Source organism: Triticum aestivum, chromosome 1B (assembly GCF_018294505.1).
Source record: "Triticum aestivum cultivar Chinese Spring chromosome 1B, IWGSC CS RefSeq v2.1, whole genome shotgun sequence".
Taxonomy (NCBI): domain Eukaryota; kingdom Viridiplantae; phylum Streptophyta; class Magnoliopsida; order Poales; family Poaceae; genus Triticum; species Triticum aestivum.
Window position 1 is genome coordinate 606,487,951 of NC_057795.1, and position 27,489 is coordinate 606,515,439.

Sequence of the window (27,489 nt, forward strand, 5' to 3'; positions counted from 1 at the left end):
GAGCACCATCGGCGCCGGGAGGTCGAGTTAAGGAGAAGGTGCGATGCGATGAGTGTACAACCTCTTTGGTGGCGCCGAGTAGGCCTCGGCTTCGTCTGAGGAGTCGGTGAGGATGATGCGGTTCCGGTGGAGCAGGTTAAGGCGGCGCTGTGTGGATGGAGCAGCCGTGATAGATGAGGCGATCGTCGGAGAAGCTCCTTGGAGGTGGAGGACGGGGCGGCTGAACCGGCGGGACGGCGAGATGGACGAGGGATCCTCATCCGGGGAGGTGGACGAGGGACGTCGAGCTATTTCGGTGGACGACGTCGTCGGGGAAGAGGCTCCGGCAGGGCAGAGGTGACGTGGCGGACGGAGGAGGGTGGGGTTTCGCGGCTGGAGCAGAGAGGTTATGGCGGCCTGGGATTTCGAATGGCGAAAAGGGGGCGATGGGAGGGGGTGAAGCATGACTTAGGGATGCACTTGTCCAAAATGTAGGGTGTGTTACAAAAGTACCCCCCACCGATTTGAACTAGCGGCCTTTCGGCTCAGGGTTAGAAGGAGGATTTCGCGTGTCGGGATTTGGCAGCTGAAGGGAGTTTTCGCGCGCGTTGTAATTTCGGGATAGCAAGGCGCGGGTTGTGAAGGCGCCAGTTTTGAGAGCACGATATCTGAATTTTCGGGATATAACAAGACGCGGGTTGAATTTTAGGGACAAGCCTAACGTGTAGTAATATTGTACTTGTACGTACCAAATCAATTCACACTTCCCTCAACCAAAAAGAAAACGAAAAAAATAAAACTATTCACACCACACAAAGAGAGAGTCTTGCCCCATTTTACTATACAAATGCTATTCAAAGCTACTCCCTCCTTCCATCTATATAGGGCCTGATGCGTTTTTCGATGCTAACTTTGACCAAATATTAGAGCACTGATATATGACATGCAACTTACACAAAGCACACCGTTAAATTCGTCTGTGAAAGGTTCTTTCAATGATATAATTTTCACATTGTGCATGTCATGCACTATTAATCTTCTCAATAGTCAAATGCGGTCTTAAAAATCTCATTACGCCCTATATAGATGGAAGGAGGGAGTATGAATCCATGTTATGTCCGATTAAATTTTTTCGCTTGCTGTATAATGCATGTAACCTACTCATACCAACATTTTAGTGCATTCCAAATGTCTATAGTACCGCTGCAATTCGAACTAAATTTGAATTCGTTTCTCTATTTCAATAAGAATCTACAATCATGATTGTTGCCAACTTCAACCATCATAGTTTCCTTGCTATCCGCCAGATATAAATCAGACGGCCTATAATGCAGGATGGCAGGCACACCATCATCAACAACTCCGTTTTTTTATAAGAGTAGAGATAAAATATATTAAATGTAGTATAACATGTTCGTAACCACACCATGTGTATCACCGTTATATATATAAACACATGCGTCGATTTAAAACACTATGATAAATTCTTCGAATATCTGAATTTGATTTTTATAATGAAGTATATATGATCTCTATTCGTCTGTTACACCCACACAACCCTCTTATCTTTGTAGCTAGCGCTAATTACTTTCTCTTGTGCATGCACACGCCCGCATCCCTCTCACCCTCCCTCAGCATTCTCTAGCTCCATCGCGCAAATTTGTCTTTTCACTTTAGGTCGTTCACCCATGGTGTGTGTAGGCCCCCCAGCTCCTTCTTTACGGCAGACATCGATCGATATGCCTCTCTAGCCAGGTGTGCCTAGCACAAACACAAGCTTCCCCTCTTCTCTTGTCACCGTCCATGCCTCACTCCCACCACTCTTTTCATCGTTCTCGTACTCACACACTCCTCCCCCCTCGATATAGTATGCCTCTCGTACCACCTCCTACATGCATCCCTCTCTCTCTATGCTTCTCCTCGTGCCTCATTTGCTTCCAACACACACATGCATGTATACCGATCGATCTCCCAACATATACCTAGATCGACTTTAACTACCCCCCCATTAATCCACGTACCTCACAAGTTATGTCTCTCCTTTCTCTAACAAAGGGCGATTGATCTTCCTATGTAGTTACGTCTACTTACCACAGCCACATCGTCCCCCCTCATCATTCATGCATGCCTCCTGACCCGTCTCTCACACGCACGTGCACAGACAACAAGCAACCATCTCCTCTCTTATTGATATTGCGGGCGTGCCCTCCGTCTGTCTAGCAAGCCTATCCCACCATTTGTTAGAAGCAACTCCACTACCACCCCTCCAACACTCTAGCTCTATCTCTCTCCCAACCTTATTCCTCTCCTGCACATATGCATGGATGCTGATCGATCTCCCTTAATACATGAGGCAGATCGATCTCCTTAATACATGAGGTAGGCCTCTCTCCTCCTCCACACATATACCAGCCATTGTACCTCTATAGTTAATTGGGCCTCCCTCTTCCCCCACCACACACCGATAGTCGAGCGCTGCAGGTAGGTATCCATGCCATAGAGACAAACTGCACATGTCCCCTCTCATATTCCAGTAGGCCAGCCACTCTATATCTTTGACGTGGGCACACACAAATTCGATGGCACTCTTTATCGATCACGCACGCACGCACACACACACACATCACCCCTCTCTTTGATTCTATGGACACCTCAAGCCGATGATACATCCACTCTCTTGTCGTGGATCGCCCCCTCTATATACATGTTATATCCAGGACTCTATTTCACACAAATTGCATATGTTACATTTTTTTGATTGACCCCCCCCCCGCCCAAAAAAAACTCTCAAGAACCCACACACTATATCTCTCTAGGTTTGTATCTCTCTCACACAACCCCACATAGCTGGTGTACATATACAAGAATAGAATAGGTGCACCGTGCACGTACTCACGCTTCGTGCCCAGCCACACCCGCGCGGGTACACGGTGGAGCTCATTTCTTTACAAAATGGCAGCCCACGTGCTAATTTGAACGCCTGTAGCAGTTGTTTACCTAGGGAGGTCGTGTACCACGTGTGCACGAAACAAAGTTCGACTTGAAGCATTGCCGCATTATTTTTAAATAAAGTTATAGCACTCAATGGCACGTACACAGAATATAAAATAATTTTTATGGAGAAAAAGGTAGTCCGCTCACTATATACAATGGCCTCTCTCTCACTCACCATTGGTCACTGATCCGACCGCATCCCGTCCACCGGGGGAAAGGGAGTGCGGTGGCCTCTCTCTCTCTCACCGCTGGTCACTGATCCGGCCGCATCCTGTCTGCTGGGGGAAAGGGAGGAAGTGCATCGTTTCTCTGTTCGACGGTGCCGAGGCAGCGATCCTGATCTGCGGTACACGCCGCTCTCTCTGACCAAGCTCCGGCGCGGCAGGGCCTACGCCACCTACTCGCAGATTCCGCCTGCCGCCATGCACCTAGTTACATCCCGACGACCTCGAGGTATCCCCTCCGTCCTTGCTCCACTGCCTGTCTTCCCACGTTGCTGCATGTGGATCTTCCATAGTTCTTTGCCCAAAACGTAGCTCGTCCGACGTACTTTCCATATTGCATTCTCGCCCTCACACCGTTTTAGACAAACACAACCGTGATGTTATCTTCCCTTAGGACAAGGAATATGCTTCTTTTTTGTCATCGCATGTGTCATCAACTATTATTGGCCAGTAATTCTTTCCTTTCTACCTCTTTTTTTGCAAACAGGGCTATCCATTTCACCTCGCTGCTATTGTGACATTTTGGTGAACTGCACAAATCACTTTTTTCTTAAGAGTGTTTTGTGCAGTTGTACTAAAATGTCACACGGGCAACATCTCTACATTTTAGTGCGACTGCACAAAGGGAGATTGGTTTTGCTTTATCCTCCTCATCAAACTCCGAGCCTAATCTTCTCCAACTAGTTAGTCTTAAGAGAGACTGCAAAGGTGACCGACTTCTATTTGTGTGTTTATTGTTTCATCAGCAGTCCTCTATTATCGTAATCACACTTAATATCTTTGGAACAGGGACGCTCCGCTCTATTTTAGTGGAACTGCACAAAATGATCGGAATGTTGCATGCTCCAGATAGCTACTTTTTTTCCCAACATGCCTTGTTGATTTAGACAGAGCTGGGGGGATGTTGCTGCCAATGAAAGCATGGATCAATTTTAATTTAACACCTTCTCACAACTCTGTTTTCAGTTGTGATGTAATTATTAGCTCTGATCTGCTAATAATTGACATGCATTAGCAAGGAAGTTAGTTTTTTATTATTTCCGAAAGAGCATCAATGGCAAGACATGCAAAACAAAAGCTGAAAGCTCACACCATTGTACAATTTCATGTCGCTGGAAAATTATTTGTATAGTACGTCAATTATGTAAACAAATGATGGAAGCTTGATAGCATTGCCAGAAGCCTCTTCATCATCCGGGTCCATGTGCCATGCACAAAATTATACTCCTTCATTCCTAAATATTTATCTTTTTACAAATTTCAAACGGGCATATTTTAGAGTGTAGATTCACTCATTTTGCTTCATATGTGTACTCCCTCTATTCCTAAATATTCTATTCGTCTTTCTAGAGATTTCAACAAGTGACTACATACGGAGCAAAATGAGTGAATCTATACTCTAAAATATGTCTATATACATCCGTATGTGCCAGTCCATTTGAAATCTCTAAAAAGACAAATATTTGAGTAGTCACTCGCTGAAATCTCTAGAAAGACAAATACTCCGGAGTATATTTAAGAACCGAGGGGGTAGTGCACAACCGCATGGGAGACCTATCCCGGTCGTTGCGCCGCGTTAATAGTGAGTAATGAGCAGTCAAATCATAAGCCCCACCTTTCCCACTGTAAGTTTCTCTGAAGAAGCAACCATCAATACGCTCTTCTTTGAATCCGCTCATACTACCCCATCTGTCACTGTTTATACAGCGCGCTTGAGAAAAAAGAAAACAAATCTGTGGGACCAAGGCGACTAGTGATCGGCCGGAAAAATAGCATTGGTAGTTATAGCATGGCGTCTATTACTAGAGGGAATAATGCGTACACACATGCATGCAGTGCTTCCACCCCGGGTACACACATGCATGCACTTACTCCACTCTGTAGTAGTACAGAGTACATGGAGAGAAAATTGTGGACTTGATTGCGGTTACCATGCCCTAATTAATTGAGCATTAAACCAAATGCATCTAAAGTCTCTCTGGTGGTGGAAATGCATTGAGAGAAATGCATCATAGTGAAGCGCGCCCGGTAAACTATGACGGAGGGAGGAGTAGTATGAAGGTGCAAAACCAAGTACACATATGGCCAATCGGTCAATGCACCTCCTCTTGGCATATCACTGACATGTGGGACAGGAGTGTGAGCAAACCGATCTCAATTGACGGCAAAGAGCCAACCCGCCGTTCCTTGAGAGAGATGAGGAGCGAGAACACACAGACGGGCTCGCACGGAGGCCAAGATATATTCAAGCATGGTTGGTTGATCGATATCATTCATTATTGTTGGGCTGCCGTTTTCCGCCCTTCTTCGGAATAAATGTGTACTTTATCAGAGATAAAAAAATAAGAGTACAGACGCTCCACCATGCGGTTCTAGTAGTAGTACTACTTTTACTACTGCGCTTGGCTCTTCGCCTCTTCGTGAAGTCGAACAATGATGGTACCCTGCATGTTGGGTACTACAGTGTATGCCTCTGACAATCTGACACCGAATGGACTGATGCATGTCCACCGAGGGTAGGTTGCATTAGTCAAAATGCGTAAGCGAGCTTCACCTTGTCCTGCAAGCTTCTCCTCGTTCTATGAGTTGACGGGAAACACCAAAAAGTAGTGCTAGTCCATACTCCCTCCTTTCCGGTTAAATGAGAGAGCTTTATTCATATATAAGCATTCTTAGGATGATCATCCAAGACACTGGTCGTTGGACTTCATAATACGCTCATTGCACTCAATATATATATTTTCCGGTGTTTATACGGTCACTAGCTCACCCTGACTGAGTATGTGTGTGCATGCATGTGTAGGTTGAGCACTTGAGCGTGACCGTGTGTGTCCTGTCGTGTGCTTCGACATGCATGCATTAGGGCATCGCGCGCGTTTTTGCGTCCATGTGTACGTGTGACTGTTGCATACACGTGGGGGGAGTACATGTAGGGGCCACTAACGAGCAGTCAAATCACACAGTAAGTTAGTCGGAAGAAGCAACCATCATTTCACTCTTGAATGACATGTATGCAATGGTTGATATGGAGAGAAAAAGAAAACCACTATATATACACTAACAGGAGCCTAAGCTACAAGCCTGCTTGCTTAGGTTGCTCTCTTCACAAGCATAGCACGACGAGCCTGATCCCACAGCTGGGGGAAGGGAACAATGTTCTGCGTAGACGTGGTCGACATCGGCGAGGGAGAAAACCCACAGTCGGTGCATCCCAATCGGGGGTCACCGCGGTATGGGCCGATGCTGCATCCCAACCGCCCTTCTAGATACAGCCCGACGTCCCAGGTATAGTCCATCTTCCTTTTGGAGCCGACTTGCTCCACTCCCGTAGCTCCATCTCCATGTTGATCTTTCTCTACTTCTACCAGCTTGTACTTGTGATGAGTTTATGTCTCATGAACTAGTGCCAGTACTATTATTCTAATCACACTTCTTCAATATCTTTGCCATCAGGGATGCTCAGGTCAATTTTACTGGAACTGCACAAAAGCATCGTATGATCTGAGGGTGCCAGCCGTCTTTCCTTCCACAGGTTCTACTTGGCCAGGAAATTAAATCATGTTTAGGGTTTAGGGTTTAAGTCGTAGTGACCCCATCAGTAGTTTTTCTTTCGTACACGCTCTCACAACTTTTTTCTTTAGTTGTGAAGTAAATATTGGCTATGATCTGTGAATCATTGAGATGCATCAGCATGCGTGTTAGTTTTCCTTTGTATTTGATGGAATGTTGTAACGGGGCAACCTTGGAATAGGAATGAAAATGGAGTGGAAAGTTTCCGTTTTTCCAGAGAAAAAATGGAAATGGCGAGAAACCAACGTTTCGTTTCGTTGGATCGCGCCATCGAGCAAAATCAATGTTTAAATCACGTCTGTCGTGTTCGTGTCTCACCCTACTCCATGGCTTGACCCCACACGGTCGCTCGGCATGCCACTCACCGCAAAATGAGTGGTATACGATAACTTTCTCGCCTGCTTGTCGATGGACCGCGCCATGGAGTACTAGCACTACTGGAACATATTGACGAGTTGGGGGAGGATAGCTAGCTGTAGCACGGACTCCCAAGAACTTTTTACATGCATGTTGTAGCCGACTATTGCGACCTTTGAACGCGGAGCAGCCGCGTGCACCCAGAAGCGGCACAGGCGATGCTCTCTCGGCCGGCGCGCCGCTTCAATGCCGGCGCTAGTGAGAGGTCACGTCCGCTCTGGCCGGGCATGAATGCGGCTCTGACCATTTCGGGCGGGAAGCACACGTGGGTGATGAAGAGGGTTCAGGTTGGTCAGGACCGGCCGTGGCAGCGGTCCGGATGTGCGCAAACAAGAGATGTTGTACGTTAATATTGCTGCATATATAATTAACAACGTAAATAATGTGCCAGTTGGACAAATATGATTGGAGATGGAGATGGAAATGGAATTTTAGGTAAACACGGATATGCATGTCTATGTCTATGTGTGTGTGCGCGATGACTCTCGCGACCTGGAAGCGGGGGCGTGTTTTTGATCAAGTTTTCTTTCTTGGTACGTTAGAAAATCAGTTTGTCTAATTCACATCTAGATGTTATTTAAGGATATCACATCTAAGCTCCCACAAGTATATAATGTACTCCCTCCGTCCAGGTGTGTAGGGCGTCTAAGAGAGTCCATTTTTTCCAAAAGTTTTAGTCGCATATAGGTAGTTAAACCAACCTCATTTTAAAGTCTCTTGTTCTAGCTCCCCGTGCAGCCATTTTTAAATGTCATGTTAATCAAAACTGATAACCCGCGGTATGTGTTAGGCCAATGGATGCACAATTAGTTAGTTGATTATTGGTCAGCCCGAGCGAAAAAACCGGAAGGCAATTAACTAGCGTGAGTATTGTTGCATGCATGCGCAGCTCGTTGAGGAAGGGAAATGTCAGGCAATAAATTGGTGTGTCCAGCGAGATTTACCAGCGAGAATTAAGGGCTAAACTTGCTCGGTAACTGGCTATTTTCCTGGTTTAAATTTTCCCTTCACCCACTCCACTCGCGCCTAGATCACGCTGCCCTTCCTTTTTTTGAGGGAATCACGCTGCCCTACACACCTGGACGGAGGGAGTAGCAACAAGAAACAAAAAGAACTAGGACAAAAAATAGACCACAAACAGAGTGGACATCAACTTAGATGTGACATAACTATGTCACATCTAGATGTGTTCTAGACAGACCCTTAAAAAATTGTCCGCCAGTTTTCGTTTCTTTTTTCCAGGAACGTGCGTATTCTATTTAAAACCACTGCTATGGAGAGATTTTTTTACTCCATTATAGCCTCTTGTTTGATAGAGTTTCTCGCGTCTCGCTCTCTCACCCTCTCCATATCAAAACAAGATGACAGTGTCCACTCTATCTCTCCTCATCGGTGGTCACAGATCCTGCCGAATCCCGTCTGCTGCGGGAGGTGAGGAGGTGCAGCATTTACGTTGTCACCGTCGGCGACGGAGGAAGCCGATGCACACCATCCTCTCGGATCTAGCGCTGGCGCGGACGAAGATCCTCCGCGCCCTTGTTTGCTGCTGTCGTGTGGGCAGATCCCGCCCGCACGCCTAAACAACATCTAGCCCACCTGAGGTATAACTGGTCCATCTCCCCAGGTCGCTGCGTGCGGGTTTTCTTCTATGCGAGTACTCCCCAGCTCCCCATGCATAGTAGCTAGGGTTCGTCGGCTAGTCCAACATCACCTACTAGTACTATTATAGAGGAAACGCCACTCAAAAAGTTGTCATGATGTATGCCTCGGTGGAGGTATACATGTTGTTTCGAAAAAAAGTACATGGTGGTTGTGCGGTCATTGTCCATATGGTGGTAGTTCTATCACTGGTTAAATGAAGAAATGCTTTTTTCTCGGGTATCCTGGTTTAGTTCCCATCAAGATAATTATGATGCTTCTGTTTGTTGGTTTACTTCTCATTAATTCTTATTGACAATTGAGATGTCGTTGCTAACCCTTTTTTATATTTTTGGAAACTGCGATGCGTGTCTCCATACCCGGGCATGTCTACCTCAATTTTAGTGGAACTGCACAAAATTGGATGGCTATTGTTGTTCCGCCTCACTGTCCTCTGCCACGTGGTTCTTCCATCCTCGAGCTTGATTATTGAGAAGAAACAGACCACAGTGAGGATTTGTCGAACTTCATAGGTGCCTCACCCAAACTTGATGCCAAATGGATGATGCATCACCATGATGACCTATCGATGCTCATGGTTGCGCCTCATGGTTGCGTCGGCTGGTGAAGCTGATCGATTTTCAATGAAAAACAAGTTGTCTTCCATTAGTGCTCTTTGCTTGTTACACACAAAGATGACATCCTTCATCAGTTCACCTTGGTTGTGTTGGAGACGCAATCGTCTTTCACGTTGGTGCAATTTTATCACACAATTGGCCATGAACCAAATGTTTCCTCGAAGAAGGATCGACGTTGGTACTAAGAGCATAAGTTTTGTATTGATTTCTAATCCTTCTCACAACTATGTCTCCAGCTCCCCTGTAATTTTATTTGTCCAGCTATTAACTTTGATTTAAAAAATGGTGTGGACTAAAAACCCGGATGGACGTAGTAGCCCTCCATTTTTATTTACTCCGCATATTAGATTTGACTGAAGTCAAACTTTGTAATACTCTCAAACCTTTTCGATAATTGAAATTAAAATTCTTTACTTGTACACACTCTCACATGTTTCCGATAATTTGGCGCATGTGTGGTTGTTCACTTAAGGGAGGGTAGTGTACCACACGTGAAGGACAGGAAGTGCGACCAGGACGCGTGGGCATGGATCGTTAGTTCATCGGAAGTAGTAGTACTAGTTTTCTTCACTATACATTAAATAAAGAGTTTCGTTTCGTACTTACACAATTTAAAACGATTGTTATGGAGAGAATAAGAAAACCACTCCACTATATATTAGTCGTATACACGAGAGTACTATATGGACGTAGCTTCATTGACTTAGTGCACCTGCCTTTGGGTTTATGACAGGTGGGCCCAAAATGTGGCTGGCTTACCTGTCATATAGCCAAAAGCAGGTGCAGTGAAGGCACCAGAGCTCAGTCCGTACTACAGTAGTATATATATAAGAGGGAGCCTCAGCGCTTGTTCGCTAGGGTTTGCACTCTCCACACGCTCGCCGCACTACATATATGTTATACGCTGGAGGCCCAGTGTTCATTTGCTAGGGTTTGCTATATTCACAGTCTCTCACCCTCTCTTCACCAGATCTAAACAAGACTGCGTTGGCCTCTTGTCTCTCTCTCCCCCCTCATAGCTGGTGAAGGAGGCGTCCGTATCCCGTTGCACCGGGAAGGGGAGGAGGTGCAGCGTTCACTCTATCGCCTTCGGCAAGGGAGGCAATCCACTGCCAGCTGCGTTGTTCTCTTTCACCCAACGCCTATGTGGGAGGGACACCGACCCCTTCTTCCTCGCTGCCGTACATAGTGTGAGCAGATCCAGCCTCCCGCCGCATGCCTTGCCACATCCCGACGACCCTAAGGTATAAGTTTCTTTGAAACCGTCGTTGCTCTAGCTGCATGTGGATCTTTTTCGATCTGTAGTCTAATCTAGGTCTTGGTTCAAAGAGGAAAGAAGGGTGCGGTGGGCTGGAGCAAGAATCTAGGATGTGGTTCAATGAGGAAAGGAGGGGCGGAGAGTAGTATAGGCTGGCTATCCAGCCGCTTTGTAGGTCGAAAAGGAAAAAAGGGGGCAACCCAGTACACACATCTGTCAGGAACCGATCTCTTTGTTGAAAAGGGAAAGAAACTGGGGGGTTGGGTAGTTTGTGCAGGACTAGATTTGCTGCCCTCACATAGGAAAAAGGTTCAAAGAGAACAAATATGGGACCAACGCATATATGCTACTTGGCTACATACTCTGCATCACCCATTTATACGTGTGGACGCACATGGTGCTGGCATGTCCCATACAGCTATTTTTCTGTTGTTAATATAAGAATGCCACCTGAAAATTGAAGCAATGCCACTATTAAAAGTAAATTACATTTTTTAACAAATTTTGTTTCAAGAGAATGTCTCTGTTAATATGAATCAATGCAACCCTTTTAGAAATGCTACTATCCTACTTTGTTTTCCATCCAAGATAAGTTAGATGCTTCTTTCTGTCACCGTTTGTTTCATCCTCCTTTATCGACAAGTAATTGTTTCCCTTTTTGCCTCTGTTAAAAAAGGGGCATCGATTCAACTTGTTGCTATTGCGACATTTTGCTTCGCTACTTGAAACACTTATGTTTTAAGAGTGTTTTGTGCAGTTCAACTTGAATGTCACACCGGTGACTTTGCTTAATTTTGGTGGAATCGCACAAAAGGAGATCGAGATTTGTTTCCAGTCTCCGTGGCGAGTTGTTTCAAATCTTGGTCTCATCCACATGATGTGCAGTGTGCTTTGAGATGTTGTGCTACTTGTTTTGGTACTGTTTTAAATAAATGTTGAATTGAAGCTATTGTATTGCTGTCTTTTCCCATTAAGTAGTGAACAAAAATGGGACCAACCCAGACATGATGCTTGTTGCTTTGTTACAACAAATTCAGCATCACCCCTTTATAAGCCAGTAATTGATGCCACTCTCAGAATTAACTACTAAATCTTATTTCAAAACTGCAACATTTGTTAGGGATTGGCGCGATTACCATTTTTGTGGCCGCATGTTTCATCCTCCTTTATTAGCCAGTAATTGATTCCTTTTTTGCCTCTGTTTAAACAGGGATATCTATTCAACTTGTTGCTATTGCGACATTTTGCTTCGCTACGCGAAACACTTTGCTTGATTTCAGTGCAACTGCACAAAATGAGATTGGATTTCCTATTCGTGTTGGCAGATTCATATTTTATCTTGTCCGTATCATGAAAGGTCAGTACAGGCCTTCATCCACATGATTGTGCAGTGTGCTTTGAGATGTTGTGCTAGTTGTATTGGTACTATTTTAAATAAATGTTGAATTGAAGCTATTGTATTGCTGTCTTTTCCCATTAAGTAGTGAACAAAAATGGGACCAACCCAGACATGATGCTTGTTGCTTTGTTACAACAAACTCTGCATCACCCCCTTTATAAGTAGATGGAAGCACATACTGTTGTTGCACCCACTCTCCCCTGGAACTGTTTATGCTTTTCGTTAATTTAATGCCACTGGTAAAATTAAGCAATGCCACTCTCAGAATTAATTAACTACTGAATCTTAGTTCAAAACTGCAACACTTGTTAGGAATGGTACTATCCTGCTTTGTAGTTCTTTCTACATGTTTAACCAAGGTATTGTTAAGATAATGTCTCTGTTAAAATGAATCAGTTGCATTGTTTTAGGAATGGTACTTTTCTGCTTTGTCGTTCTTTATACATGTTGAAACAAGGCATTGTTAAGATAATGTCTCAGTCAATATGAATGAATCACACTGATGGAGAATTGCTACTCTCCTGCTTTGTTTCCCATTAAGACAAAGTATATCAGTAGATGCTTTTCTTCTGGGAGTACAAGTCATCAACCATTATTTCTCAGTAATTGTTTCCCTTATACCTATTGTTGCTTACAGGGATATCAAAATTAAAGCTCAGTTTTATTCCGACTTTGATTTTAGTTGAACTGCACAAAAGGAGCCAATGTGTCCAAGGCAAACTGCTGCGTTACTGGGTCCAGTTGGTCGTTCCACTTTGCAGAAAGAAGCAGTCATTGTTTGCGCTACATTACAGAAGGAATGACCGAGAAGCTTTACAGAGTATTATTAGACACCGGTGACATGACTAGTCTGCAGAGACCATTGGCAATTTAAGAAGCTACGACAGGACTCCACGATCATAGGCATTACATATTTTGAATGGGTAAAGCTTGTCAAAGTTTAATCATTGATGTTAGCAAGAAGATGTTAGTTTAATATATTGGAATTGGAAAACCTTGTCAAAATTTGCTCATTGATGTTAGCCAGAAGACATGCATTTGATATTTTTGAGTGGGACGCCCTTGCTGTGAGCAGTGTCGAGTGTTTTTTCCTATTCCTGTGTTCAGTTTAAAAGTAAATAGTTACTCAGCTGAGATATTCCCGTGTTAAGAGTTTGTTCTGAATATTGTCTATGTAATGCGAGGCCTTGCGTTTGATTGCAAAGTTGAGCTTGGAATGTTGTGGCATGCGGCATCACGAGCTGTTCACCGTGCCTCCTGAGAATAATGCTTCGTATTGTTTTGCATGTCGATCTAATGCCAGTGATTTGCTTGTTAAGAAGATCATCCTCTTCTATTGTTTCCGTGCTTAAGAAGTTCATCGTCTGATGTTTCATTCATAGCCTATACGATAAGTCGGGTAGGTTGGACATGAAACCATATGATCTTCCGACCAACTCGTGATATTAGGCCATGATTGGATCGTTGTTTTCCAACCAAAACCGCTTGTAAAATTGACACTTGTAAATTAAAGCAGATGGTCTCAGGCGAAGGCGCTTGGTTGGTCGATTTCAACTAGTAAAATATCGGAAGTACTTCACACACGATAAAAACGCTGAACGACAATCGGACGATTGCTAATCCAGCCGTTAGTTGCTGTTTCAGCCTTGCCTATGGATGGCATGATACGCACGTCGTGCATGTACCGTCTGGTAATGTCGTCCATATAGCAGTGCTCGTAAAATATACACTGGTCTCTCAAATTACACACGTAACCCACCGGTTTTACTTACAGACCTCGGGCCCTCGGTTTCATTACGCCTGTATTTTTCGCGTTCTTTCCGATGACAAGTAAATTACACTTGTGTATGTTAATACAGGTTTGAAATAAACCAGAGCTCCCAAGCGCGGCCTTACCGTTTCATGCCCTCTCAGCTTCTCGAAGGTGCTCATAGGTGTCCGATGATCCTAGCTTCCTGAATGAGCAGCGGGCGTTGTATCAGACCATCCGTAGGGCCCGCGAGGCCCTCTCCGTTGTCCTTCGAGTTTTTGCACTCGCCGTGGCGCCGAGCATTAGGGCTGGAAAAAAAGCTCGAAGCTCGTGAGCTAAACGAGTAGCTCGTGACTCGGCTCGAATCGACTCGAACTCGAAGAATAACGAGTTGAGCCGAGCTTTAGTTTAAGATCGTTTATAGACCAAGTTAAACGAGCCAATCTCATGAGTACTCGTGTAACTCGTTAGGCTCGGTACAAAAGAACAACCACTCCCAATTCAAAAAGAGATCAGCCACTCAGCACCCTATATCCCAGGCGCACAACACAAGGCCTAGCCATTGAAGGCCCAACCGCCTAGGGGACTCATGCGTTACAAGGAAATTACTATTGTTTAGTGATATGTATTTTTAATATATACATAATCAGTTTTGTAATATTTGAGGGTTTTATGTTCATATCTTTAACGAGCTTAACAAGCTAAACGAGTCAGCTCGCGAGTTATATGAGTCGAGCCAATCTTGGATTTGAGCTCGTTATAATAACGAGTCAAGTCGAGCTAGCTCGTTAACAAAACGAGCTCTAGCGAGTCGAGCCGAGCTGGCTCGACTCGGCTCGAATTCCAGCCCTACCGAGCATTGTTAACATCGTCAACGAAAATGAGGATTCAGGAGATGACTTTGTTTTGACTAGATGACAGTAGGGACCCACTAGGGCCATAGTCGTACATACGCAAGTGCCTCCTTATTATGTACAACTATATATTTTTTGCTTTCTCCTGGTTTCCTGACATCACAGTCCCACACCATTGTCAACATATGTAGTCAATATAAATGAGAGAATTGCACAAGGTGCGGCCGATAGCTGGGACCAAGCAGCTCAAGCAGTATTTGTGTTTTTGAGGCGTGAGCACTGCAGAGTTTTTCTTGGCAATGATTTCATTGTTGTTCAGAGGAGAGCAGGGTATTAACTGGGCGGGCTATGGCCCGTCTAGCCCAGGCCAGATATCTAGCCCAGATACTAATTTTTTCTAGCTGAAAATGGCTAGCCCAGCTATACGTCTTTTTGAGGAATACCCAGGCAAGGTCAACTTGTTATTCTCCGCCCCACTGGGCTGCAAATCTTTCCTAGGAGGGATGCATTAGGCTTAACATGAAAATGAGATTTAAAAAATAATAAATGAGATGTAATTATAAAAATTGGGCAGTAACTATAAAAAAATGCACCAAACGCGAAATTAGTTTATAAAATATTATTTATGGATTTTGAAAATCTTAAATTTTCATAGTTGCACGCGCAATGTTTCATTGGATTTTTACGTAATACAAATTTATATTTAATCTGACTAGAAATTTCGGGATAAAAATATTTCGGATCCCATCAAAATGTGGGAAATTTTATTGAATTCTGTCTTCAACGGTTGTTGAAATTATTAATCATTGTCCTAGCTAGAAAATGGGTTGTACTTTTAACAAACTGTAAATGGGATGTTGTAAATTCCATTAGAATTCAAAAATGGGATGTATATTCTTACAAAATGCAAATGGGCTATAAGTTCTCTGCCACACACTTGTGGGCCTACTAAGTGACGCGTCCCCTAAAAAAATAAGTTGACGCGTATGCAAGGCTTTGTTAACTTATTATAGTCAACACACGGTTCTAACAGCAGTGGCCGTTGGATGTCTATCCAACGGATGTCGTGCTTCTTCTTCAATCTCGGATATTCTTAGCTTCAGCCGCCCAAAAAATGATTCCTCCCCCTGACATCTGGGCGCACCATTTCGGAGGCTGACCTGTGGGCCTACTAAGTTGGAGCGTACCAAGGGCTTTGTCAACTTAGTCAATAATAAATGATTCTAGCTTCAGTGACCGTACGATGTCCATCCAACGACCGTAGTGCTTCTTCAACCTCTGGTCTTCTTGGTCCAGCCGCCCAAAGCAGCGCCGGTCGTGCTGCCTGCTCCTGCCTCCCATGGCCGGTTGTGCTGCCGCGGAGGCCTCACCGCCCCCATAGTACTCCCACCGCTGGCCAGGACATCCCTACACTCACCCACACCCCATGTTATTCTGTGGTGATGGCAGCCTCACGCCGCAGCCGAACCAGTGAACCCTCGTACTCCTCTCTGCGCGAGCTTCCACTGCTGCGTCTTCCCCGGCTCCGCGTCATCCCCTTCCTAGGACTCGCCGTCGTCCACTGCCCTAGTGCTCTCGGCGCGGCGTGGTCAACGTGGTCAACGACTGACTTCCATCGGAAGAGTACTGTACGTGGAGAGGCTGACAGCTGGGTCCACCGCGGCCGCAAGGAAGTGCCTCCTGATTACGTGCAAAATAATTATTCCTCCACCTGACAGCAGGCACCCACCGGACGGGCCACCTTTTTTCGCGAAAAAAAATGTTTCCCCCTGACTGCTGGGACCCACCGGACGGGCTACCGTATTTCACGAAAAAAACATTCCCCCCGCTATCAGCTCGGACCCACCGAAAGTGCCTCCTTATTACGCAGAAAAAAATGAATACTCCCCCTACTAGCTGGGACCCACCTTGGTGGGAGGCTGACTTGTGGGCCTACTAAGTTGACAGGGCAGAGGGATTTGTCAACTTAGTCAATATGAATGATTCTAGCTCTAGTGACCGTACGATGTCCATCCAACGGCCGTAGTGCTTCTTCAACCTCTGGTCTTCTTGCTCCAGCCGCCCAAAGCAGCGCCGGTCGTGCCGCATGCTCCTATCTCTCGTGGCCGGCTGTGCTGCCGCGGAGGCCTCACCGCCCCCTACTATTCCCACCGCTGGCCAGGCCCTGCGGCGATGGCAGCCTCACACCGCAGCCGAAGGAGTGAACCCTCATACTCCTCTCCGCGTGGGCATCCACTGCCGCGTCTTCACCGACTCCGTGTCGTCCCCTTCCTAGGCCTTGCCGTCGTCCACCGCCCTGGTGCTCTCGGCGCGGCGTGGTCAACGTGGTCAAGGAACGACTTCCATCAGACATGGACTGTACGTGGAGAGGCTGACAGCTGGGTCCACGGCCGCAACAAGGAAGTGCCTCCTTATTATGCGGAAAATAATGATTCCTCCACCTGACAGCAGGGACCCACCGGACGGGCCACCATATTTCATGAAAAAAACGTTTCCCCCTTGACTGTTGGGACCCACCAGCTACACCTTCGCATGCAAGGAAGTGCGTCCGGGCCAAAAAAAATGATTCACCCCCCTGACTGCTGGGACCCACTAGCTACATCTTCGCACGCAAGGAAGTGCGTCCGGGCAAAAAAAATATTCGCCCCCCCGACTGCTGGGACCCACCAGCTACATCTTCGCAGGCAAGGAAGTGCCTGACAGTTGGGACCCACCTGGTCGAAGCGTACGTAGCGTTGTCATTCTGGTCGCGGACGTGTACGTACATATATACTGGTGGATGTAGAGGCGCGCACGTGTCGTAGTAGAGGCGCACACGTAGCATGTACACGTACGTACAGCGGCCAGGGTGAAAGAAAGAAAATATGGCCATGTACGTACATACGGGAAGGGTCTCAAACGCCTACTCACGCATACGTACGGCCACGGCTCGTGTACATGGCTGGGTCGGAATGGAGAAACAGCGTCGTCGTCGTGTTCATGGGGAGCCAACCGGCTGGGTCGGAACGGAATGCATGGTCGTGTTCATCGGGAGGGCTTGGATGGAACAAGCGATGGAAACGAGGCCTGGCATACCGTAGAACAGAGGAAACGGACCTCCTACGTTCGGAACGGGGTCCTGTTGATCGGGAGGGGTGTGGCATACCACAAAACGAAGGAAACGGACCTCCTACGGTCGAAACGGGGGTCTTGTTGATCGGGAGGGGTGTGGTGTACCGCAAAACGGACGAAACGGACCTCCTATGGTCGAAACAGGGGTCCTGTTGATCAGGAGGGGTGTGGCATACCGCAAAACGGACAAAACGGACTTGTTTGGAGTGCTACGGTCAAAACGGGGGTCCTGTTCATCGGGAGGGGTGTGGCGTACCGCAAAACGGGACTCTACGGGATACTGTTCATCTCCACCGTCGACCTCCTCCAGCCTCCACAGGCTACCGTCGACCTCCTCCAGCCTCCACGGGCTCCTGTTCATCCAGCCTCCACCGGGCGCTACTCCACCGGCTACTGTTCAACCACCCTTCCACGGGCACCCCTCCACCATCTACTGTTCATCCAGCCCTCCACACCATGGGGTCCTGTTCATTCAGAGGCAACGCACCACTCACTGTTCATCCACCCCCCCCCGCAACACTCACTGTTCATCCAATCGATCGGCTTTAGTTAGCAGCAGTAGTGAAGGAATCGCTCGATCGGGTTCAGTTAACAGCCATCGATTGATCGCTCTGGTTCAGTAACGCATAGCCTGCAGTGCAATCGCTCGGGTTCAGTTAGAGCCCAACGCCTCACTCGGGTTCAGTTAGAGCCAACGCCTCGCACACACGCACATACGTGTATGAGAGAAACGCGCATCGCTCGGCCCCCGACCTCCCACCGTAACCGGGAACTCCCCAAAATTTTCCTCGCCCTCGCTTCTACCATGGTTTTTTCCGTCATGGACGGCCCAAAGAATGTCATGCAACTGCATCTCCGGCCCGCCCAGGATGAAAAGCCCATTTTCTGTCATGATTTTTTGTCATAGAAGTAGGAGCCCACCACATCTATGATGATACCGGGTTTTGTCACAATTATCGTCATAGAAGTGTCATATGTATGACATATTTTTTTTCGTACGGCCCAAAATGTCACGGATGTGTCTTTTTTTGTGGTGATACAACTAGTTTTGCATAAAGGTGGTTGGCGGGTGTCTGTTTCTCCTACTTTAGTTGAATTGAATTTGACTGCGGCTGGTCCTTGTTGAAGGTTAAAACAACAAACTTGGTAAATCACCATTGTGGTTTTTGTGCCGTAGGTAAGAACGGTTCTTGCTAGAAGCCCATAGCAGCCACGTAAAACTTGCAACAACAAAGTAGAGGACGTCTAACTTGTTTTTGCAGGGCATGCTTGTGATGTGATATGGCCAAGACATGATATGATATACGTTGATGTACGAGATGATCATGTTTTGTAAAAGTTATCGGCAACTGGCAGGAGCCTTATGGTTGTCGCTTTATTGTATGAAATGCAACCGCCATGTGATTGCTTTACTTTATCACTAAGCGGTTGCGATAGTTGTAGAAGCAATAGTTGGCGAGACGACCACAACGCTAGCATGGAGATCAAGGTGTCGAGCCGGTGACGATGGGAATCATGATGATGTTTCGGAGATGGAGATCAAAAGCACAAGATGATGATGGCCATATCATGTCACATATTTTGATTGCATATGATGTTTATCTTTTATACATCTTATTTTTCTTAGTACGGCGGCAAAATTATAAGATGATCCCTTAACTAAAATTTTAAGGTATACGTGTTCTCACTGAGTATGCACTGTTGCGATAGTTCTTTGTGATGAGACACCACATGATGATCGGGTGTGATAGGCTCCACGTTCACATACAACGGGTGCAAGACAGTTTTGCACATGCGGAATACTCGGGTTAAACTTGATGAGCCTAGCATGTAAAGACATGGCCTCAAAACACTGGAGACCGAAAGGTCGAACGTGAATCATATGGTAGATATGATCAACATAGAGATGTTCACCATTGATGAGTACTCCATCTCACATGATGATCGGACATGGTTTAGTTGATTTGGATCACGTATCATTTAGATGACTTGATGGATGTCTATCTAAGTGGGAGTTCTTAAGTAATATGTTTAATTGAACTTAATTTATCATGAACTTAGTCCTGATAGTATTTGAAAACTATGTTGTAGATCAATAGCTCGCGTTGTGGCTCCCCGTTTATTTTTGATATGTTCCTAGAGAAAAATAAGTTGAAAGATGATAGTAGCAATGATGTGGACTGAGTCCATGATTTGAATATTATCCTCATTGCTGCACAGAAGAATTATGTTCTTGATGCACCACTAGGTGACAGACCTATTGCAGGAGAAGATGCAGACATTATGAACGTTTGGCTAGCTCAATATGATGACTACTTGATAGTTTAGTGCACCATGATTTACGGCTTAGAACCGGGACTTCAAAAACATTTTGAACGCCACAGACCATATGAGATGTTCCAAGAGCTGAAATTGGTATTTCAGACTCATGCCCATGTCGAGAGGTATGAGACCTCTGACAAGTACTTTGCCTACAAGATGGAGGAGAATAGCTCAGCTAGTGAGCATTTGCTCAGAATGTCTGGGCACTACAATCGCTTGAATCAAGTGGGAGTTAATTTTCCAGATAATATAGTGATTTTCCATGTGCTTAGAACTTCGTGATGAACTATAATATGCAAGGGATGACGAAAACGATTCTCAAGCTTTTCGCTATGCTAAAATCGACAAAGGTAGAAATCAAGAAAGAGCATCAAATGTTGATGGTTAACAAGACCACTAGTTTCAAGAAAAAGGGCATGGAAAAGAAAGGGAACTTCTAGAAGAATGGAAAGCAAGTTGTCACTCCCGTGAAGAAGCCCAAAGCCGGACCTAAGCCTGAAACCAAGTGCTTCTACTGCAAAAGAATTGGTCACTAGAAGCGGAACTACCCCAAATATTTGGTAGATAAGAACGATCGCAAAGTGAACAAAGGTATATTTAATATACAAGTTATGGATGTATACCTTACTAGTGCTCGTAGTAGCCCCTGGGTATTTGATACCTGTTCGGTTGCTAAGATTAGTAACTCGAAACAAGGAGTTGCAAAATAAGTGGAGACTAGTTGAGGGTGAAGTGACGATGTGTGTTTGAAGTGGTTCCAAGATTGATATGATCATCATCGCACACTCCCTATACTTTCAGGATTAGTGTTGAACCTAAATAAATGTTATTTGGTGTTTGCGTTGAGCATGAACAAGATAGGATCGTGTTTATTGCAATACGGTTATTCATTTAAGACAAAGAATAATTGTTATTCTGTTTACATGAATAAAACCTTCTATGGTCATACACCCAATGTTAATGGTTTATTGAATCTCGATCTTAGTGATACACATATTCATAATATTGATGCCAAAAGATGCAAAGTTGATAATGATAGTGCAACATACTTGTGGCACTGCGTTTAGGCCATATTGGTGTAAAGCGCATGAAGAAACTCCATGTTGATGGGCTTTTGGAATCACTTGATTATGAATCATTTGATACTTGCGAACCATGCCTCATGGGCAAGATGACTAAAACTCCGTTCTCTGGAACAATGGAGCGAGCCAATGACTTATTGGAAATAATACATACCGATGTATGTGGTCTGATGAGTGTTGAGGCATGCGGCGGGTATTGTTATTTTCTAACCTTCACAGATGATTTGGGCAGATATGGGTATATCTACTTAATGAAACACAAGTCTGAAATGTTTGAAAAGTTCAAAGATTTTCAGAGTGAAGTGGAGAGTCATCGTAACAACAAAATAAAAGTTTCTACGATCTAGTCACGGAGGCGAATATTTGAGTTATGAGTTTGACCTTCATTTAAAACAATGTGGAATAGTTTCACAACTCACGTCACCTGGAACACAATAGTGTAATGGTGTGTCTGAACATCGTAACGTACTTTATTAGATATGGTGCGATCTATGATGTCTCCTACCAATATACCACTATCATTTTGGGGTTATGCATTAGAGACAACTGCATTCACATTAAATAGGGCACCGTCTAAATCCGTTAAGATGACACCGTATGAACTGTGGTTTGGCAATAAACCTAAGACGTCGTTTCTTAAAGTTTGGGGATGCGATGCTTATGTCAAAAGACTTTAGCCTGATAAGCTCGATCCCAAATTGGAGAAGTGCATCTTCATAGGATACCCTAAGGAAACAATTGGGTACACCTTTTACCACAGATCCGAAAGGCAAGATCTTGTTGCCGAGAATGAAACCTTTCTAGAGAAGGAGTTTCTCTCGAAAGAAGTGAGTGGGAGGAAAGTAGAACTTGATGAGGTAATTGTACCTTCTTTCAAATTGGAAAGCAGCACATCGGTGAAATTCGTTCCTGTGATGCCTACACCAACTAGAGAGGAAGCTAATGATGATGATCATGAAGCTTCGGATCAAGTTACTAATGGACCTCGTAGGTCGAACAGAGCACGTTGCGCACCAGAGTGTGGTACGGTAATCCTGTCCTGGAAGTCATGTTATTAGACCATGGAGAACCTATGAACTATGAAGAAGCTATGACGAGCCCAGATTCCGGCATATGGCTTGAGCCCATGAAATTTGAGATAGGATCCATGTATGAGAACAAAGTGTGGACTTTGGTGGACTTGCCTGATGATCGGCAAGCCATTGAGAATAAATGGATCTTCAAGAGGAAGACGGACGCTGATGATAGTGTTACTATCTACAAAGCTCAACTTGTCGCAAAAGGCTTTGACAAAGTTTAATGTGTTGACTACAATGAGATTTTCTCACTCGTAGTGATGCTTAAGTCTGTCCAAATCATGTTAGCAATTGCCGCATTTTATGAAATCTAGCGAATGGATGTCAAAAACTACATTCCTTAATGGACTTCTAAAAGAAGAGTTGTATATGATGCAACCAGAAGGTTTTGTCGATCCTAAAGGTGCTAACAAAGTGTGCAAGCTCCAGCGATCCATCTATGGACTGGTGCAAGCATCTCAGAATTGGAATATACCCTTTGATGAGGTGATCAAAGAATATGGTTTATACAGACTTATGGTGAAGCCTGTATTTACAAGAAAGTAAGCGGGAGCTCTGTAGCATTTCTGATATTATATGTGGATGACATATTGCTGATTGGAAATGATATAATTTTTTTGGATAGCATGAAAGGATACTTGAATAAGAATTTTTCAATGAACGACCTCGATGAAGTTGTTTACATATTGGGCATCAAGATCTATAGAGATAGATCAAGACACTTGATAAGTTTTTCAGTGAGTACATAACTTGACCAGATTTTAAAGGAGTTCAAAATGGACCAGTCAAAGGAGTTCTTGCCTGAGTTGTAAGGTATGAAGTGTTGGGGAACGTTGCAGAAAATAAAAAAAATTCTACGGTTTCACGAAGATCAATCTATGAGTTCATCTAGCAATGAGATAGAGGAGTGCATCTACATACCCTTGTAGATCGAGCGGAAGCGTTCAAGGGAACGGGGTTGAGGGAGTCGTACTCGTCGTGATCCAAATCACCGGAGATCCTAGCGCCGAACGGACAGTACCTCCGCATTCAACACACGTACGGTCAGGGAGACGTCTCCTCCTTCTTGATCCAGCAAGGGGGAAGGAGAGGTTGATGAAGATCCAGCAGCACGACAGCGTGGTGGTGGATGCAGCAGCGATCTCGGCAGGGCTTCGCCAAGCGTCTGCGAGAGGGAGAGGGAGGCGCCAAGAGCATGGGTGCGGCTTCCCTTCCTCCCTCCTCTTTATATAGGGCCCCTAGGGGGCGGCGGCCAAGGGGGTGGCTTGCCCCCCAAGGCAAGTGGAGGCGCCCCCCACTCCTAGGGTTTCCAACCCTAGGCGCAGGAGGGGCCCAAGGGGGGCGCACCAGCCCACCAGGGGCTGGTTCCCCTCCCACTTCAGCCCATGGGGCCCTCCGGGATAGGTGGCCCCACCCGGTGGACCCCCGGGACCCTTCCGGTGGTCCCGGTACAATACCGGTAACCCCCGAAACTTTCCCGATGGCCGAAACTTCACTTCCTATATATAATTCTTTACCTCCGGACCATTCCGGAACTCCTCATGACGTCCGGGTTCTCATCCAGGACTCCGAACAACTTTTGGTTTAGTGCATACTTATATCTCTACAACCCTAGCGTCACCGAACCTTAAGTGTGTAGACCCTACGGGTTCGGGAGACATGTAGACATGACCGAGATGCCTCTCCGGTCAATAACCAACAGCGGGATCTGGATACCCATGTTGGCTTCCACATGCTCCTCGATGATCTCATCGGATGAACCACGATGTCAAGGACTCAAGCAATCCCGTATACAATTCCCTTTGTCAATCGGTACGTTACTTGCCCGAGACTCAATCGTCGGTATCCCAATACCTCGTTTAATCTCGTTACCGGCAAGTCACTGTACTCATACTGTAATGCATGATCCCGTGACCAGACACTTGGTCACATTGAGCTCATTATGATGATGCATTACCGAGTGGGCCCAGAGATACCTCTCCGTCATACGGAGTGATAAATCCCAGTCTCGATTCGTGCCAACCCAACAGACACTTTTAGATATACCCGTAGCGCACCTTTATAGTCACCCAGTTACGTTGTGACGTTTGGCACACCCAAAGCACTCCTATGGTATCCAGGAGTTGCACAATCTCATGGTCTAAGGAAATGATACTTGACATTTGGAAAAGCTCTAGCTAAACGAACTACACGATCTTTGAGCTATGCTTAGGTTTGGGTCTTGTCCATCACATCATTCTCCTAATGATGTGATCCCGTTATCAATGACATCCAATGCCCATAGTCAGGAAACCATGACTATCTGTTGATCAACGAGCTAGTCAACTAGAGGCTTACTAGGGACATGTTGTGGTCTATGTATTCAGACATGTATTACGATTTCCGGATAACACAATTATAGCATGAATAATAGACAATTATCATGAACAAAGAAATATAATAATAACCATTTTATTATTGCCTCTAGGGCATATTTCCAAGAGTCTCCCACTTGCACTAGAGTCAATCATCTAGTTACATTGTGATGAATCGAACACCCATGGAATTCTGGTGTTGATCATGTTTTGCCCTAGGGAGAGGTTTAGTCAATGGATCTGCTACATTCAGGTCCGTATGTACTTTACAAATATCTATGTCTCCATCTGGAACATTTTCACGAATGGAGTTGAAGCGACACTTGATGTGCCTGGTCTTCTTGTGAAACCTGGGCTCCTTGGCAAGTGCCATAGCTCCAGTGTTGTCACAGAAGAGTTTGATCGACCCTGATGCATTGGGTATGACTCCTAGGTAGGTGATGAACTCCTTCACCCAGATCGCTTCATGTGCTGCCTCCGAGGCTGCCATGTACTCTGCTTCACATGTAGATCCCGCCACCACGCTTTGCTTGCAACTGCACCAGCTTACCGCCCCACCATTCAAAATATATACGTATCCGGTTTGTGACTTAGAGTCATCCAGATCTGTGTCGAAGCTAGCGTCGACGTAACCCTTTACGACGAGCTCTTTGTCACCTCCAAAAACGAGAAACATATCCTTAGTCCTCTTCAGGTACTTCAGGATATTCTTGACCGCTGTCTAGTGTTCCTTGCCGGGATTACTTTGGTACATTCCTACCAAACTTATGGCAAGGTTTACATCAGGTCTGGTACACAGCATGTCATACATAATTGATCCTATGGCTAAGGCATAGGGGATGACACTCATCTCTTCTATATCTTCTGCCGTGGTCGGGCATTGAGCTGAGCTCAATTTCACACCTTGCAACACAGGCAAGAACCCCTTCTTAGACAGATCCATATTGAACTTCGTCAATATCTTATCAAGCTTTGTGCTTTGTGAAAGACCTATGAGGCGTCTTGATCTATCCCTATAGATCTTGATGCCCTGTATGTAAGTAGCTTCTCCAAGGTCCTTCATTGAAAAACACTTATTCAAGTTGGCCTTAATGCTGTCCAAGAGTTCTATATCATTTCCCATCAAAAGTATGTCATCTACATATAATATGAGAAATGCTACAGTGCTCCCACTCACTTTCTTGTAAACGCAGGCTTCTCCATAAGTCTGCATAAACCCAAACGATTTGATCATCTCATCAAAGCGAATGTTCCAACTCCGAGATGCTTGCACTAGCCCATAAATGGAACGCTGGAGCTTGCATACCTTGTTAGCATTCTCAGGGTCGACAAAACCTTCCAGCTGCATCATATACAGTTCTTCCTTAAGATGACCGTTAAGGAATGCCGTTTTGACGTCCATTTGCCATATCTCATAATTATAGTATGCGGCAATTGCTAACATGATTCGGACAGACTTTAGCTTCGCTACAGGAGAGAATGTCTCGTCGTAGTCAACCCCTTGAACTTGCCGATAACCCTTAGCGACAGGTCGAGCTTTATAGATGGTAACATTACCATCCGCGTCCGTCTTCTTCTTAAAGATCCATTTGTTTTCTATCACTCGCCGATCATCGGGCAAGTCTGTCAAAGTCCATACTTCGTTTTCATACATGGATCCTATCTCGGATTGCATGCTTCAAGCCATTTGTTAGAATCTGGGCCCGCCATAGCTTCTTCATAGTTCGAATGTTTACTGTTGTCTAACAACATGATTTCCAGGACATGGTTGCCATACCACTCTGGTGTGGAATGTGTCCTCGTGGACCTACGAAGTTCAGTAGTAACTTGATCCGAAGTACCTTGATCATCATCATTAACTTCCTCTTCGGTTGGTGCTGGCACCACAGGGACATCTTCCTGAGCTGCGCTACTCACCGGTTGAAGAGGTAGTACTTCGTCAAGTTCCACTTTCCTCCCACTTACTTCACTCGAGAGAAACTCTTTCTCCAGAAAGGACCCGTTCTTGGCAACAAAGATCGTGCCTTCGGATCTTAGGTAGAAGGTATACCCAAGGGTTTCCTTAGGGTATCCTATGAAGACGCATTTTTCCGACTTGGGTTCGAGCTTTTCAGGTTAAAGTTTCTTGACATAAGCATCGCATCCCCAAACTTTTAGAAACGACAGCTTAGGTTTCTTCCCAAACCATAATTCATACGGTGTCGTCTCAACGGATTTAGACGGTGCCCTATTTAAAGTGAATGTAGTTGTCTCTAGAGCGTATCCCCAAAAAGATAGCGGTAAATCGGTAAGAGACATCATAGTTCGCACCATATCCAATAAAGTGCGATTACGACGTTCGGACACACCGTTACGCTGAGGTGTTCCAGGCGGCGTGAGTTGTGAAACAATTCCACATTTTCTTAAGTGCGTACCAAATTCATGACTTAAATATTCTCCTCCATGATCTGATCGTAGGAACTTTATCTTTCGGTCACGTTGATTCTCTACCTCATTCTGAAATTCCTTGAAATTTTCAAAGGTCTCAGACTTGTGTTTCATCAAGTAGACATACCCATATCTACTCAAGTCGTCAGTGAGAGTGAGAACATAACGATATCCTCCGCGAGCCTCAACGCTCATTGGACCGCACACATCAGTATGTATGATTTCCAATAAGTTGGTTGCTCGCTCCATTGTTCTGGAGAACGGAGTCTTGGTCATTTTGCCCATGAGGTATGGTTCACATGTGTCAAATGTTTCATAATCAAGAGACTCTAAAAGTCCATCAGCATGGAGCTTCTTCATGCGCTTGACACCAATGTGACCAAGGCGGCAGTGCCA